Source organism: Balaenoptera ricei, chromosome 1, assembly GCF_028023285.1.
Source record: "Balaenoptera ricei isolate mBalRic1 chromosome 1, mBalRic1.hap2, whole genome shotgun sequence".
Lineage (NCBI taxonomy): Eukaryota > Metazoa > Chordata > Mammalia > Artiodactyla > Balaenopteridae > Balaenoptera > Balaenoptera ricei.
In genome coordinates this window covers 54,148,773-54,166,322 of record NC_082639.1, presented here as the reverse complement: position 1 = coordinate 54,166,322, position 17,550 = coordinate 54,148,773, and the positions used below count along the sequence as shown (strand labels likewise).

At 39.4% G+C, this 17,550-nt stretch overlaps 1 pseudogene; it reads right to left on the bottom strand.

The window, feature by feature from the left end:
* Positions 1–16,910, bottom strand: part of LOC132359645 (small ribosomal subunit protein uS2-like) — a 167,241-nt pseudogene extending 150,331 nt beyond the window's left edge.
* Positions 16,911–17,550: the final 640 nt, after the last annotated feature.

Below are 17,550 nucleotides of genomic sequence, written 5' to 3'. Positions count from 1 at the left end.
AACCACTGCACCACCAGGGAAGCCATAGTGTAGTTTTCTATCCATTCCCTTCCAGGCACTTGCTCTACCCAAATATGCAGCAACCCACTTTGTCCATGAGGATGCAGAAGGTTCCATGAGATGTGCTATGGGAGAGTGTGTCCTATCCAGAGGTTTGAATCAAAGCTGGAGTTGGTGAACAGTGGCTATATTATTTTCTTAAAGTCTTTAATCACATGTTTTCAGTTCTAAGTGAGAGTGAGGTGTCTTCTTCTCTAACCCTTTTTTCTTTTCAAATTTCTTTCCTCCTTTCCCCCTAAATCAGCAAGGGGAGTGGCCGGTACTAAAGAACGAGAATGTGAAAGGAGGGGATCGTGGAGAAGGTTCACTTCAGTTCTTTATTTTTTTTCCCATTGCAAGCCATGATTTGGGCCATATTATAGATAAAAGCTCATTAATTGTATTAACATTTACACTATGGTATCAGATATGACACCCCTGTACACATCTAGGAGTCATGCTGAATAGCCAAGTGAATTAGATTCAGAAAGAAATTTGTGTTTCATCCTGTGGGGTCTGCTCATGGGACATGGACAGGATTTGCTGACAATACTGTGGTTTGTCTTGGATTGTCCAGTAATGGGTCAAGAGGCAAAGTTACCAAGAATGAACATTAGACCTAGAATCAAAGACCTGGTTTTAACTCCAAGCTTTGCTGGAGTTACGCAAGTTAATATGCAAATACGCAAGTTGATCTGTTGGACTATTAGTTTTGTAACTGTGAAAGAGGATAATACTTACCTCACAGGATTGCTAGGAGGATTAAATGAGATCTCCGAAGAATAGCTCCTGGTCCACAGTAAGAGTTCAGACATGTTTGATGAACAAATATTATACTTTCTAATGCATTATTTTTTTCCTGATTGATCATGAGCTAGAGTTCTTTCCATTCATTCACTCAGTAAATACTTATATTTGCTTAAAAAGTTTCAGAAACTGGTTTTCAAGACATATTTTGGGAAGCATATTTCTGGATTGGAAAAGAGTAAGTTACTGAAATCATGGAACAATAATAACAACAACAATTACTAGTTATGGTGAGCCTACCATGAGCCAAGGACTGGGAAAATGCTTTTTCTATATTACCTCATTTACTCCTATTATAGTTTCAGAGAGAGTAAGTTTCCAAGGTGATCCAGCTGTTATGTTGAGGGGCCAGGATTTTAAACTAATTGGCTGGACTCCAAAGCTTGTGTTTTTTTTTTTTTAATTTTTTTTTATTTTTTATTTTTTTTATTTTTTAAAGCTTGTGTTCTTAACAGTTATCATAAGTAGCCTCCTTCATGGGATTGTTGTGAGGACCAAATGATATAATATATGAACATGCTTTATAACACTAATAAAGCACTGTGTAAGTGGTCCTTTATTATCATTAGTATCATTAGAAGTGATTGATCTGATGGTATTACCCAGGGTCAGCTATGCTTCTGGGGGTAGCCAAATACCATCTCTATGCACACTTGAAAATTCTATTATTTAAATTAAGTTTTTGCCTTTGTTTTAGTCAGAGGACTGAAGTTTTCTTTTCTCCCTGCCTGACCTTTCCAAATTAGATTTGTTGATGGGATGGATGGGTGACAAGTGGCTCTTCTGTATCATTCTGGAGGATGCCCACTCAGTGCCATGTTTTTAATAACTGATGGAATAATGGCCAGTTGGCCGTGCTTTGCTTTTGTTTCAAGCCTGGGAAAGAGCAGCTCTCTTAAAATCACCCTGATTCAGAATTCTTCCAAACCAGAACACAGCAGCTTCATACAAATCAGCTGATATAGAACTGACCATATTCTCATTTTAGAGGAGAGGGAAAAAAATCTAAAATGTAATTTTCAGTTCTCTGTGTTCTAAGCACCATCTCTCCCACCAATCCCCTGCCAACACCTTATTGGCATTCAACTTAAAAATGCATTTCCGTTTTACGTAATGGATTAATCACAACATAGATTTTTTTCTAATTCATGTCCTCAGGACATATGGAATATCTGTTATCTAAGAAAATGTTTATTTGTTTTGTACTATTGCCCAGTGAGCTTATTATAAGTTCAGGCTCTGTGTGTGTGATTGTATAGATAATGTGTCACATTAAAACCAGAGAAAATCATCTACTAAATTATTCCTTTACACGCAGCAGATCAATCTGGTCCCTTATACCTACCAGAGAAGCACAAACAGCACTGGAACATCCTCAGAGTGGTTTATGCCCTTGACAGGTCAATCAGAGGGTAGCTGAAACTGAAGAAGTCATATGCCACAGTGCCAGCGGAAATGAAAATTATACCACTCATATTAATGAGTGTATTTCCAAAGGGACTATTTACTGGCATTAGAAGTCTCTAAGCAGATGCCTCTGAACTTAAAATACCCTTAATTCCTAAGGATTGTCTTGTAATTAATTTACCCAGATAGACTCAATGAGGAGAATGCAGGGCAAAGCGTCATATTGCTCAGCAGTTTGCAAACTTCAGGGAACACTAAGATAAATAATTTGATTTTTTTAAACATCTAAATTCATTTCCCTCATAACAGAATCAGGAGCAGCATACAGTAAAGAAACGCACTTTCCAATGTTATAATCCAATCTCCTTTTTAAAAAAAATCCAGCTGCGGTAACAGGAAGGACTCCATGTAGCTGACATCAAAAGAATATCACTCATACTTTGGTTACGGCTTTTATTCCTATTAAGTTGCCAGTCTGTAAACATCTCACTGAATGTGGGAAGCTGTCCTGTTTTAGTTATACACACAGCGCTGTACAACAACAAACTGTTTTAACATAACTCTCATTAACACAGCTTGTATTTCATGAAGAACAGCCAAATCTCACGTGACCACTGACAGCTGTAGTTTTCTAGTATTAAGGAGTATAATTTTTAAAATGCTCAGATTTTTTGAGGTTTTGGTGCAAATTTGATAAAATGACTATCTCTGGAAGTTAAATATAGTGGTATGACATTTGGGTGAGCTGGTACACCAATGGGGGGGGGGTACATCAAGTACCGGTCAGCTGTTTGGTTTTTTCCGGAAGCTAAGGTTTTGGACTCATTTGGATCAGAGTCACAATCTGAATCTCCCCTTGACCTTAGGTAAACTTCTTAACATGTGTAGGCCTCAGTTTAATTACTTAATAAAAGAAAATGATGATTATGATAATAACAGGTGGTATTTGAAGAATGATGCAGTAATGTACATGTTCTATCTAAAATAGTGCCTGGCACTTACTTAATAAATGGCTGTTTTTATTATTACTGTTTGCTTTTACACTAGGACACCTTATTCATTTATTTTATTCCTTTAAAAGATATTTTTCATGCAAATGGATAAAGAAGGTGTGGTGTATATTTACAGTGGAGTACTACTCAGCCATAAAAAGAAATTTGCCATTTGCAACAACATGGATGGACTTGGGGGGCATTATGCTGAGTGAAATAAGTCAGATAGAGAAAGACAAATACTATCACTTGTACATGGAATCTAAAAAATAAAACAAACTAGTGAATAGAACAAAAAAGAGACAGATTCACAGATATAGAGAACAAACTAGTGGTTACCAGTGGGGAGAAGGGAGAGGAGGAGGGGCAAGATAGGGGTAGGAGATTAAGAGGCACAAGCTACTATGTATAAAATAAATAAGCTACAAGGATATATTGTACAGCACAGGGAATATAGCCAATAATTTATAATAACTGTAAGTGGAGTATAATCTTTTTTAAAAAGGTATTTATCATGTGCTTACTCTGTGCCTTGCACTGTGTGGGCATTTTCACATATCTCATTTGTCTCCATCTTCACTACAACCTCACAAGTAGGTTTCGTCATCACCATTTTATAGATGAGAACACTGAAGACAGAAGGGTTCAGAAATTTTCTCAAGTTCACACATCTAGTCAAGGATGTAGCCAGACTTGACACCCAGGTCCATCTTTGATAAATATGGATTTGTGTCTATTAGGAATTAAGCACCCAACTAGGTACTGGGAAGACTGAGATTAATGAGACATGCCTTCACTCCCCAAAACATCACATTCTGCTTGGGGGTGAGGAGGGAAGAGACAAACACCAACGAAGCCAGACCGTGACAAAGTCTATCCTTGTGGTATAAAAGAGATGTGAAGGAGACCCAAGGAGTGTGCAATTACTGTGATTGGGAAAACTGGCAGGGAGAGCACAGAGGAGGTGACTTTTGAGCTGGGTCTGGAAGAATGAATGAGATTTTAACATGTTAAGAAGAGTATTCCAGGTAGAGGGTATTTGCTGTGCAAAGACATGAAGGCTTGGGGTATTAAATGGATGCTGAGGACTCCTAGGTTCAAATCCCCCCTCCAGCGTTCACCAGCTGTGTGACATTGATCCAATTATCTACCTCTCTACCTCGTGTGTCTGTTGTCTGAAAAGCAGGCATGATAAAAAGACAGAGGGGCTGTGGAGATGGAAAGATAAGTTCATACAAAATGTGCAGCACACTGCCCAGCCCAGTTTAAGTGTTGGCTGCTGTTTGGTTGCTGTTCTTCCCCTATGTCTTTGCTCATGCTGTTCCTGAACGTCCCGGCGTATCACCCCCTTCCCCAACCTCCCACCTCAGCCGGCTTCTCACCCACTTATTTCCTCCCAGTAGAGGCATAATATCCCTTGGAATAGTGCTTCTCAACCTCAGTGTACAAGTGGATTAGCTGGGCATCTTGTTAGAAAGTAGATTCTGATTTGGTAGGTCTGGGGTCGGGCTGGAGAGTCCATGTCTCTAATTAGCCCCCCGGTGATGGTCATGCTGCTGGACCCAGGACCACACTTTGAGTAGTAAGGGACTATAGCAGTATTTCTCGGAGGGGTTTCTTCATTTCTAACAAGCTTCCAGTAATGCCAATTCTACTGGCCCACAGAACATATTTTGCCTAGTGAGGGTTCAAAGCACCATATAAATCTCCATTTTTAAAGGCCTTCTGTGAGCAGAGCCTCACCGTTCTTTCCACCCTTTTCTTCTCCTTCACACAATAACCTGTTCCAGCCAAACTGGATTCATCTGCTCTTTCCTGAACATGCCCTGTGTACTAGTCTGGAAAGCTTTGAAGCCCACCGTCTATGTGATCCATAGGTGCCCGTGCACATCTCCATGACAGCTCTTACCACATTGTATTGAAATACATATTTACACACCTCTCTCTACTTCCAAACTATTATTCTACTCATCATCAGCTACAATACACACTTTAGTAGTGACGACATTAGATTATTAATACTCAGTGGTATACCAAGAGGGCAGGGTTTGGGAATAGTCATGGTATTTGCTTCCTGGTGCTGCCATTACAAAGTACCACCAACTGGGTGGCTTTAAACAAGAGAAATTTATTGTCTCATGGTCCTGGAGGCTAGACATCTGAAATCAAGGTGTTGGCAGGGTTAGTTCCTTCTGGAGGCACTGAGGGAGAACCTGTCCCATGCCTCTCTCCTAGCTTCAGGCAGTTGCTGGCAACCCTTGATGTTCCTTGGCTTCTAGATGCACCTGCCCCTGACATCCCATGGTGCTCTCTCTTTTGTGTCTACCCCTGTGTCTCTTTCCCTCTTCTTCATTCGGAGAAATAAGACACCATTAAGAAAATGAGGACACCAGTCATTGGATTAAGGGCCCACCCTACTCTAGTATGTCCTCATCTTCACTAGTTATATCTGCAACAACCCTATTTCCAAATAGGGTCACATTCTGAGGTTCTGAGAAGGACCTGAACTTCCCAGGGGGAATACTCTTCAACCCCAGTTGAATTGCTGGTACCTGGTGATAATAAGTAGACTAAGATGTGTTCAGGTTTTTAAATTCTCTACAGATAATGCTTGTACCTGGTGTAGACCACTCTCACTGTCTATCCCCTCCCCTTGGTATACCATTATTAATATAATCTTACTTATGCTAATAAAATACTGTAGTCCCCTCTTATCTGTGGTTTCACTTTCTGTGGTTTCAGTTACCTACAGTCAACCATGGTCTGAAAATATTGAATGGAAAATTCCAGAAATAAACAATCCTTAAGTTTTAAATTGGGCACTGTTCTGAGTAGCGTGATGAAATCTCATGTCTTTCCACTCCATCCTGCCCAGGATCCCCAGCCATCGACATCGTCTGCTTCTGACATCCAACCATGGACATCATCATGGTTGTATGAAGCAGATGACCATGGTTTCAGGCATCCTTTGGGGTCTTGGAACATATCCCCCGAGGATAAGGGGGAAACTACTGTATGTTGTCATATCCATTTTATTTTCCCTGGAACACTACAGAATTTGTTTCTGAAGGCAGGTACTATGTTTCATACATTTTTAAGTTTACCATGGCACTTAGTAGTTATTCAAGAAATGTTTGTTAAACTAAACTGTTGACCTGGAAGTTTGATGACTATTTCCCTGTCCAAATTATAAGAATTAATTCCTTGAATCCCTACTTCACATCTATAATGAAGATATTAAAGGTAATTGGAGTCCTATAGCTGATATATTTTTTAACATCTTTATTGGAGTATAATTGCTTTACAATGGTGTGTTAGTTTCTGCTTTATATCAAAGTGAACTATAGCTGATATTTTAAGATGAAGAATAATCCTATTTCATCCTATGAGATTAGGCTCTTGTATCAATAAAATGCAGAGCTATTTCTAACACTATTTTAAGTTCTAGTTTGTGCTGCATTAAGGGAAATATTTTCTCAACCAAGTAATATAAAGAAAATGGTGCCTTATTGAAAGAAAAAGGTGTGATACAACACCTTTATATAATTATGTCATTGTAACATAAGATTATTATATTTTGAAGTAGACTCTATAAAGCACAAATTAGAGAGAGCTTACTCTCCTCAGGAAAGCTCACCGTTTATTTGTTTAAAACCATGCTGTAATTTTTTGTAAAGGCAGTTTGTTTGATATCATTTGGAAAGTGATTGAAGAAAATAAGAAATATTCATTCATTTATCAAATATTTTATTGAATTTCTTATTATGTGTCAGTTTCTATTCCATATTCTTGGGATTTCTTTATTGCTGATTTTTACATAGTCATGTAAGACTTTGCAGCTGATAAATGTGCCAAATGAAGAAGAAAATCTCCATCCTGAGGAATTTATAATTCAGAAAGTCAAACCCCAAAGAAACTGTCACTTTGAAAATATCAGGATATTTCCAATCCTTGTTCTTTCTTCTTTTGACTTTCCATGACAGGTCAGATATGGCAGAGTAATTTGAAAGTTTGAGGGCACTTATGATGAGCAGCTTATCATGCTAATGACAATTTTGGGGCATTCCACACTGTGTGGAGGAAAATGTTAGATATTAGAGACAGTGTACTGAACAGTTTATATCTTACATTTTAATGCTGATGGGTTTATGTAAATGGCTATTATAGCAGTATGTCTCATTTATGTGGATACTATAAAAATATTTTTGTGGACATGTTCAAAATAACTTTGAAGTTAGAAATTTGTAGCTTTGTTGTCAAACTCAGCCTGAAATAACATGATTTCATAATTTTCTGAGCTCTGCCTGGTCTGATCAGGAAAGATCCATAGAGAATTCTGCTTAATTGACTGTTTGGGGACAGAATCACAAGGTGGTTCAACATTCCCTTGGGTAGGATGTATGTTGGAAGGGACATCTGGTCTAAGTAGTTTTGCTTCCATCCCCACCTCCAAAAGGAAGATGGCTTCAGACTCAGTCACCTTTTGCCTGTGAGGATGAGTTTTGCCACAGGGAGTAGTATCTGTTTTAGTGTTCATATAAATTATCTAGATTAACCTCATGCTTTCTCTAGGTCTTCAAATTAAATTTCAAGTAAATTACTAAAAATTAATAAGAATTCCTGTGGTCTTTATTACCGTGCAAAACCTAGGCTGAGAACACTTCTTCTCTGTGTCCCAGTGCCTGGCATAGGGGCTGCATGGGAGAACCCAGTGTGGAGTGAAATAGGTCGATTTCCCTTGACTTCTAAGATGTTCTACCTCATCTTGCAGCAGATATGCCTCCCTGACATTTTTGGTAGGTAGATATGTTGTGTGTTGAACAATATTTTAAATATACTAGCTATTTGAGGCAAATGTACACTGACTTATTTGGTGGGACAACCACTCAGTCATACATCCATATAATAACCTTACGTGGGCTTCTCGGTAAATCACGTACTGTCTCACTCCAGTTTCTTCATCTGGGAAATGAAGGTTGAATTTTGATGGCTCCTGAGGTTCTTTCACCACTAAAATTCTTTCATCAAAATTTAACTTTTTATCTAATAGCCTATATTAAATTATAGTTTCTGTAATTAGCATCAGTTTGTCTTGAAAGAATTTTGATTTTCAAGATTTTCAAGTACATTGTAGTGATTATGAACACATATTTTGGAGTTGGACAAGCCTGGGTTCAAATCTTGACTCCGCATTTATCAAAAACAAGTTGCCATACCTCTATCAGACTCACTTTTCTCATCTGTAAGTGGGGGTAATAATATCTACTTTATAGAGCTGTTGTCAGGATTAAATGAGATAATGGACATACGCACTTAAGACAATACCTGGAACAGGTAGCTATTTTTCTTATGGTAAGCACACTGGAATTGAAATCATGATGAAGAAAAACACTATAAATATATTTGTTTAATTTCATATTGAAGGTAATGACTGCAGGAAAAGATTAAATAACTTTATTTATTAAGCTGTACTTCATATTTGCTAGAACTCTCTCATCCGGGTAAGAAAATGTCCATGGAGATGAGAACAGCCGTTACACATCAGAATGGCACTTGGGTTGATAAACCATCCCTTGCTGTTGCACTCTTCAAATTAGCAAATGAAAGAGCATCTTTTGGCAATGGAGTGATATTTATAAATTAAATTTATTGATACACATGGTCTTGGTTATTATTTTAATCTTCCTCTCTAGGTATTTTGTAAGAAAATATAAGTCTTGTGTTTACTTCTGTTTGTTAATGCTTTGATAAATCAGACATCTTTAGTATTCTATCAATGGCAAAAGTCTAATTACCTTATTGTATTCTGATTTATTTCTTTCCTTACTTTCTTTGCATCTGCAGCCCAACAAATGGGTCTCTGAAGAGATATATGTCATGATACAGTGTCAGTGAAATTAATCCTGATCAATTTTAAAGTTCACATTTTTATTTGATGACTTTCAAGGGAATCACTAAAACTGAGATTGACTTGGTCTCTTCTTTTGTTGGTTAAATATTGTTGTTTGAAAGCGGTGGAGCCAGAATGAAGAAAAGGGCCCTTCTTGTGCTCTCAACTCTGTTCCATTTTCCAAAGAAAAGCTGCAGCAATTCCTCTTGTCTATGTATAAAATGAGGCTAATAGGACAAAAAGAACACAGAGGCTCTAACGGGCTTATAAATTTGGCATCTCATCAAGGCAAGAAGCCTAATTCTATCCAAAATGAGAGAATTTTGAGTACTATTGAAAACCTACCCCTAGTCCTTTCAGTTGCTCCAAACATTTTTATTTTTCACCGTAATTAAATTGTTGTCCCACGTCTGTGTAGTGTTTTACAGCTAACATCTTGTCTGATCCTCTCGGTTACTCAGAGAGGTAGCTGGGTGGCTCTCACCTTCCCCTCTTCTCTGATAGGGACACTAGGACTCAGAGAAAGAAAGCCATTTGACCAAAATCACACAGCTAACACAATTTAGAGCGAGGATCTCTGATAGAGGGTTACATGTTCCTCATTTGAAAAACAAGAGAAAAGTTTTCACCCAAGTAAAGAAGAATATTGAGACTACATACTGTTTAATAATAAAGATAATTAAAAATGAAATTCTGGATAATATTTAGTGCTTATTTTCCATGCAAGAACATTTAAAACCCCTTATATAATTTGACACATAATTTTAAAGTTCAAGTACAAAGGACACAGCCTATAGTTGATTGAGAAAAACAAAGGGTATAGGGAAGGAATTTCTGTTTTCTTCCACAATTGAACCTTGCCGAGATTTCTACATGGTTAATATAAAATATATCTGTGTATAGCCTTCATACTGTTTATAATGATTTTTATTCTTTTATGCACCATTCATGTATTTCTTATTTTTGTAATGCCATTTTTCTTTGTTCTGTATTTATTCACATAAAATAATTCCAAAAAGAGCAAAGAAATCTGGATGTCTCCAGAACAATCTATAACATTGTATAGGAAAGCATCACATCCAAATATGTGTTGTTACTCAACATTGCAAAAGCATATTTAAACACATTCTTAAAAATTCTTGATTTTCATTTTAAACTTTATTTCATGCTAAGCATAAATAAATATTGAAGGAAATGGTCATAATGTAATGCAACAAATATTTGAAAATAATATAAATTTGGTGATGACCAGCATTTGATATGTAAAACTGGTGCCATTTATAGGGTGACGGGAGAAATCTAAAAAGCACAGATATTTAGATTTTTCTACTTTCAAGTTTAAGAAGCTAGGTAAAGAAATGTTTCTATTACCACTGTCAGAACACCCTAATTATTTAGAACCAACCCACTTTCTCTGCAAATCTCCCCTCCAGCATAACTACCAAAAATCAAATCTTGAGGGAACTTTGGCTAACTTTAAATCACATAGCTCATTGTTCTTGGAGCAAACCGATTTTATTTTTTCGCCTTTTTAAAAAAATCGTTAATGTCAAGCAAACATTTATTTCAGGTGCAAAGCCTCAGGATTTGTTAGTGAAAACAGTGGCTGGGCTGTGCTAGCGCTTACTGCCCACTAAGTGGGTGGGAAAAGGGTGTTGTGACCCTCTTACCCTTCCCACCAGTCTCCCTAACAGCTTTGGCCTTCGGGTCAGCTCAATTTCCCCTCCACTGAGTGGCCATTACGGTGCCTGCTCCGTGATAAATGCTTTTTGTAAGAGACTGCATTGCCGGCAGCTAGCACTAGGGAAGTCTGCCACCCGGGCCAGCCAGACAAACTAACATGCTAGCCCGAGATGGGCCTGTTACCTAGCAACGTGCCTGGCCTCACCAAAATGAATAGACCCACAAACAAAAATGAAAAGGAGATAAAACGAGTAAAAGTACAAGGGGCGAGGAGGTTAATATTTCTCTATCAAATAACTTCGTTTTGGAGAATAGCATTTTAACCTTTTTTTCAAAGCCTAAGGTGGAGACATGTATTGGAAATTAAATTAGGCCACATTTGTATTTTTTTCGATGTTTTCTTTTATGCAGAATTTTCTGTCCCTCTCTCGCCATAATTTTCTAACTTTCTCTTTAAGTGGAAGGAGAAGCAGCAATGGAGGGGAACACAAGATGGATATATAATAAATATTTCACTTTTCCTACATCATCTTGCTGTGTGGCTTTGAGCAGGTAGCTTGAGTTCTCTGTTGCCCAATTTCCTCATCAATAAAAGAAGGTGGCAGAGGTAATTTATTAAGTACAATGAGATGGTGAGGTGTAATGTTTTTTTAATGCCAGCAAAAGACTCCCATTTTCCTTAAATTTGAACACAACCAACTCCTACACTACAATTTAAGATGTTATCTTATAGATTAGTGAAGATTGTGCTCAATTAAATAAATGGCTTTTAGTTTTGAGGTTCAGGGTTGCCCCCAAATTACTACGCCATTTTGATATTGTGTGTGTGTCTGGGTGTGTGTTTGTGTGTGTAATTTTGAGCCTCTACTATGCACCAGGTACTGTACAAGACCCTTTAAAAATACATACCAGTGTTTGTTAGGTAAAAATGAATGGATGAGTCCAGATTCATATAAAAAATTTGTTTCACAATTTTTTAGGGTCTCCCAGTCCAAGGAGTGGTATCTTGATAATTCCTACTATAACTGCCATAAACAGAAATATAATTGCAGGAATATAAATGCATTATTCACAAATCTTCCAAGTCCCCCTCTTGTCGTCCTCCCAATCACTGGCCTCATTCAGGCCACCATCTCACATCTGGATTACTAGTTTAGTCTCCTAATTTCCATACTTCAAATCTTCTCCCCTGTAGTATACTCTCTGCCAAAGTTAGCAGCACAGTTATCTGGAGTCCTTTGCTTAAAATCCTCATTTTGTTCCTTACTGCACAAACTCCCTTTCATGATCATAAAACCCCTCACAATCTGTCTCATCCCAGACTACCATGCATCGTGAGTCCTACACTCACCCACAGAACTGCTCTCCGTTCCCCAGATGCACCAAGCTCACGAGCACCTTCCTGCATCGGCAAATACTTGCCAGTACTTAAGAATGTACTTCTCAAAGCCACACAGCAAGATGATGTAGGAAAAGTGAAATATTTATATATCCATCGTGTGTCCCCCCTCCAATGCTGCTTCTCCTTCCACTTGAAGAGAAAGTTAGAAAATTATGACGAGAGAGGGACAGAAAATTCTGCATAAGAGAAAGACATGTACACACTGCTATATTTAAAATGGATAACCAAAAAGGACCGACTGTATAACACAGGGAACGCTGCTCAATATTATGTAACAACGTGATTGGGAAAATAATTTGAAAAAAAATAAATACATGTGTATGTATAACTGAATCACTTTGTCGTACACCTGAAACTAACACAACATTGTTAATCAACTATACTCCAATATATATAAAAAAAAGTTATTTGATAATCACTTTGTCTCACCCCTCAGATGATAAGATTTTCTTGAGGGCAGGAAGTATGCCTTAATTAGCTTTGCATCCCCTGTGCTGGGTATTTGCCATTATAGTAGGTGCTCAATGAAGGTTTGTTGCAAGAATGAATGAATGAATGATGTTTCTACGGCTGCCTGGGTTAACGAGCGATTTTGTTCCCTTTATGGTCTAACATCTTTTCTCTTTAAAACAAATGTTTCACACGTGGTAAACTTTCCTCATGGGGCTTTTTGTTTTAGGATGTTCACAGATACAAGTGTTCTTTTCTCCATCTTCTACTTCTATTGGAAAACCGTCGTAAACTCTCTTTTATTACATGGACTGAACTTGGACACTTGAATTCCGGAGTTGCCTGGAAAACCCCTGTAAAGTGATTGTGCTATTTTTTGTCTCATGGCTGTTAGATTTAGCTTCACTGTAGATTGCCTGTAAACTTTATGGGGTTCAGTCTTTAAACCAGCACTCTGACTTGTCACCTACTTTTCTCTTGTGTTACAAGAATCAATATTATATTTTAAAATATAAAAATATGCTTATCTCCTTCAAAACTCTCATGTTGAGTACAAATCACTATTTTTAAAAGTAGTCACAAATTTGTGGCCTGACTATAGAATAAAATTCCAGGGAACTGCAGACTCCGCATCGCATTGATCAATTGATATAGTATTAAAATTTTAAAAGGGCAGGGGAAGATCTTGAGAGCAGAACATAGACATGAGTGTTCTTCCAAACATAGAGAAGTCACTTCCCAGTGGACACCGGGGAGAAGATGAAACTTTTTGGTAAACTTAAAAGCCTGACCAATCTATTTTTCTTCTACCTTAAAGAGAGACAAACTGTACTTGTGGAAAAAACATGGGCTTTGGAACCAAACCAACCTAGAAACAAGCCTTGTTTTGCCATTTAACAAGACAGGTTAAACTGACCAAGGTGCTTAACGTTTCTGACCCTCGGTTTCCTTATCTGTAAAATGGGAATCTTTCTTCCGTAATTTGAAGAGGATAAAATGAGAGACCACATGTAAAAACACCAAGCACATTTGAGTATACAATCATCGCTCAGTAATCATTAGCTCCCTCCCTCTCAAAACTCTTTCATTTTGTTATTTTTGTTCCCATCTAATAAAACAAACCCCAGACACACCATCCTAACTCTGTCCCTGATGTTTTTCTTTTCTGTCACCAGTATACTGCCTCCAGGGATGGGATTTTTCTTTGAGGCTCTGGCCCCCAAATAACCCTTTTTCCTTGGTTCCCTTTGAGATATGCTGGGATGTCCAAAAAAAAAAAAAAAAAAAAAAGACCAAGGGACTCTATTGTGAGAGTGGGACATGAAGAGTAAAAGAAATGTATCAATAGTTGGCTCACAAAGCAGGTCTGTAACTTGGGACTTGAACCCTGGGCTGTTTGGCTCTCAAGCCTGTGCTTTTCGACAGCTGTCCCCAAAGACAAAGGATTGTTTGGGGACAGGAAATTGGCACTGGAGAGGACACTGGCCTTGGATCAGCCATTGAATTTGAATTCCTCCTCAACCACAGATATTTAGTGATGCTTTCCACGGGCCTCACTGCCTATGTGCTTGGTGCAGCAGTGACCAAGGCTGGCATGGCCTTCACCTTCGTGGACCTCACTGTCCCCTCGGTGTTCCCACTTGCCAGTGTCTTCATCCACAAAGTGGGGATAAAAGCCCCATTTCCCTCTGTTATGGAGGAAAGTGAAATAATATTAAGAGACTAGTGAGCATTTCATTTGTATGCTAAGGGCTTCATACACGTTATCTTATTTCACGCTCCCAATCACTTCGATGGTATTTTACATGTAAAGAACCGAGGCCACTTGCCTGGGTCAGACCAGGGTGGAATCTGAAGCAGGTCAGTCTGCTGCCAATGCCCGTGCTCCTGACACTGAGCTAAGGAACAGGAAGCGGCTGGCAGAGCGCTGGGCACTCATTGTAGTGGTCGGTGCTCCCTGAGCAGGTCACCCCCTCTCTTCCTCCATGCTTTCCTTCCCGTCCTCACTCTTAGGTGCCCTGGTAGTGAGAATGCAGAAACAAGAGAGAGAGAGAGAGAGAGAGAGTTGCAAAAGGGGCAGAAAGAAAAGACTGACACGATGCCCTTCACAGTTCCCAAGGTGGCCCCGCGGCCAGTACTTATATTCATTAAGTCCCCTTGAAATCAGTTTGGCTTTCCCAAACTTCGGCAGTTAAGATCTTATAATTAGGGCTTCCCTGGTAGCGCAGTGGTTGAGAATCTGCCTGCCAATGCAGGGGACACGGGTTCGAGCCCTGGTCTGGGAAGATCCCACATGCCGCGGAGCAACTGGGCCCGTGAGCCACAACTACTGAGCCTGCGCGTCTGGAGCCTGTGCTCCGCAACAAGAGAGGCCTCGATAGTGAGAGGCCCGCGCACCGCAATGAAGAGTGGTCCCCGCTCGCCGCAACTAGAGAAAGCCCTCGCACAGAAACGAGGACCCAACACAGCCATAAATAAATAAATAATTTAAAAAAAAATCTTATAATTACATTCGTGAGTTGTAAGTGGTTTTCCTCTCTCTTCCTTTCTCAGTGTACGCGTTTCAATTTGTTTCCTTGTCCCTCACTCCTTTTCTGTCATCTGCACACGCCCGGGCCCATGATAGTGAACCATACACTCAGACTAATTATAAGGCTGTGACTCCATCCAAGGGCTTGCATGCTGCTGCTGTTTCCATCAGTGACTCAAGCAGAGCTCCAGGGCTTTAAAACTCATTAGCGTCTTGTTGGAAGTTTGGCCCGGCAATCAGAATCCCTTTGTTCTGGATGCCATACACATGTTTGCTCTAGAGAAAAACAACGTCAGAATCGCTTGCTCTCTTTCACTGATCACTGCTGATATGTCTTTTAGGTCTGGAGTTACCACGTATAGGTAACTTTGAAAAATGTCCTAGCAGCTGAGAATGAGAATGACTTAAATTTACAGGATAAATCTTGAAAAGGGAGCTCTTCGCGCCAAGAAATTATCTTGCATTTACCCAAATTGACTATTTTATTTACAACCCAATACAAGATTTCTGGGAACTGAATCAGTTACCACAAAAGAAAATGTAGACATGCAGTGCTTAAGCCTTGGAAATTATACACGCTGTTGCTGTTGTCAGGGACAGAGGTACCAACATTTAATGAGCATCTTAGTTATACAACCATTATTTAATCCTCACAACAACCCTGCAGGTAAGTATTATTAGTCCCATTTTACAGATGAGAGAAATGGAGCCCAGCAAGATTAAGTAAGTTGCTTAAGACCTCACAGCTAGGAAGTGGGATACAGGCTCACATGTGTGTGACTCCAAAGCCATTGCTGTTCACTGCACTGTATCTAGAGGGTAAAAAATTACAACAGTTGGTCTAAACAAGCTATTCACATTGGGGTGGAAGGGAGGGTCTGGTAAGTGATAAAACTGCTGCAGGGAATGATGATAGGAAATTAGAAGGTGTCCCAGGTAAACAAAGAGCATTGGGAACATTTGGTTGTAATCTCAGGGCAAGGGGTGGAGGGAAGAGTCCAGTCCAAGGTGGTGGGAAGGCCCGATAAGAGCAAGGCAGGGTGTTGGGGTCCTCAGCGGGTGATGGAGACCTGCTCCTCAGACCAAAGATAATAACATTGGAATTGAGATTATGTAAGAGGTGCTAAGAGATGGCTAGTTGGAGGCCAAATTACCAAGAAGGTTGGCAGTGGCTACGGAGGATTCAGAGAACTCTAAGACCCACGGTTCCTATCCTCAAGGAACTCACAATGTGATGGGGTGAAAATATGTGTGCACTTTACACAGCAAAAACTTACAACGTAAGGCCATGTGAGCGAAGTGTCAAGACTGGCAAACTTGGTGTGTTTCCTCCCTCTCTCTCACCCATTTGTTCCAAAGATAGCGAGCAGCACTTAACAGTGCAAACAGGCCCTTCCTGACCTACCTCCTTGCCTTCCTCCCCAAGCTCCCTCTCACCATCCCTCCCCTCTGTATCACAGCTGCAGTGAACCCCTCTGTCTCTGTTTGCCATCTTGGCACAAGCCAGCCCCCGTCTGGAACACTCTTTGCCTGCCTACTACCAGTCCCCAGGTCCTAGCACAGTCCTCATTCCCAGGAAGCCTCCCCTGATTCTTACCTTGTCAGCTGGGGTCCTTGTCCACCATGACAGTCTTTGCTCTCAGCTATAACTGTAAACTCTGTAAGGGTTGGGACCAGCTTTATTTTGTTCACTGTGGTATTCTCACACATGGCACAACAACTAGCACAGAGTTGGCACTCAATAAATATTTGTTGAATGAATGAATGAATCATTCCATGGTCACTCAGTGTCTAGTATAATGCTGGGAACTATTCAAAGAGCTAGGCATTATTCTAAGATGTTTACATGTATTAACTCCTTTAATCCTTACTACCACCCAGTGAGATGGGTGGTATTATCCCCATTTTACAGATGAGAAATGAAGGTGCAGAACCTAGGCAGTCTGGAACCAGAAACCTTACTCTTATCCCCTACACTATACTGCCCCAAGGTTAGTCCCAGGAATGAATATATTGGAACATGTGGGAATTACTGTGTTATTTTCCTGGAGTCATATCTCTTGAAATTACAGGATATATGAATTTTTTATTGGTTTAGGCCTTGAATGGGGTTTTTCATGTAAACTCTGCTACAAGAAGCTCTGATGCTGATAAAGTCATGGACCAGTATCATCAGTGTCACTTTTATTCTTTTTTTAATTTTTTTTTTAACATTTTTATTGGAGTATAATTGCTTTACAATAGTGTGTTAGTTTCTGCTTTATAACAAAGTGAATCAGCTATACATATACATATATCCCCATATCTCCTCCCTCTTGCGTCTCCCTCCCACCCTCCCTATCCCACCCCT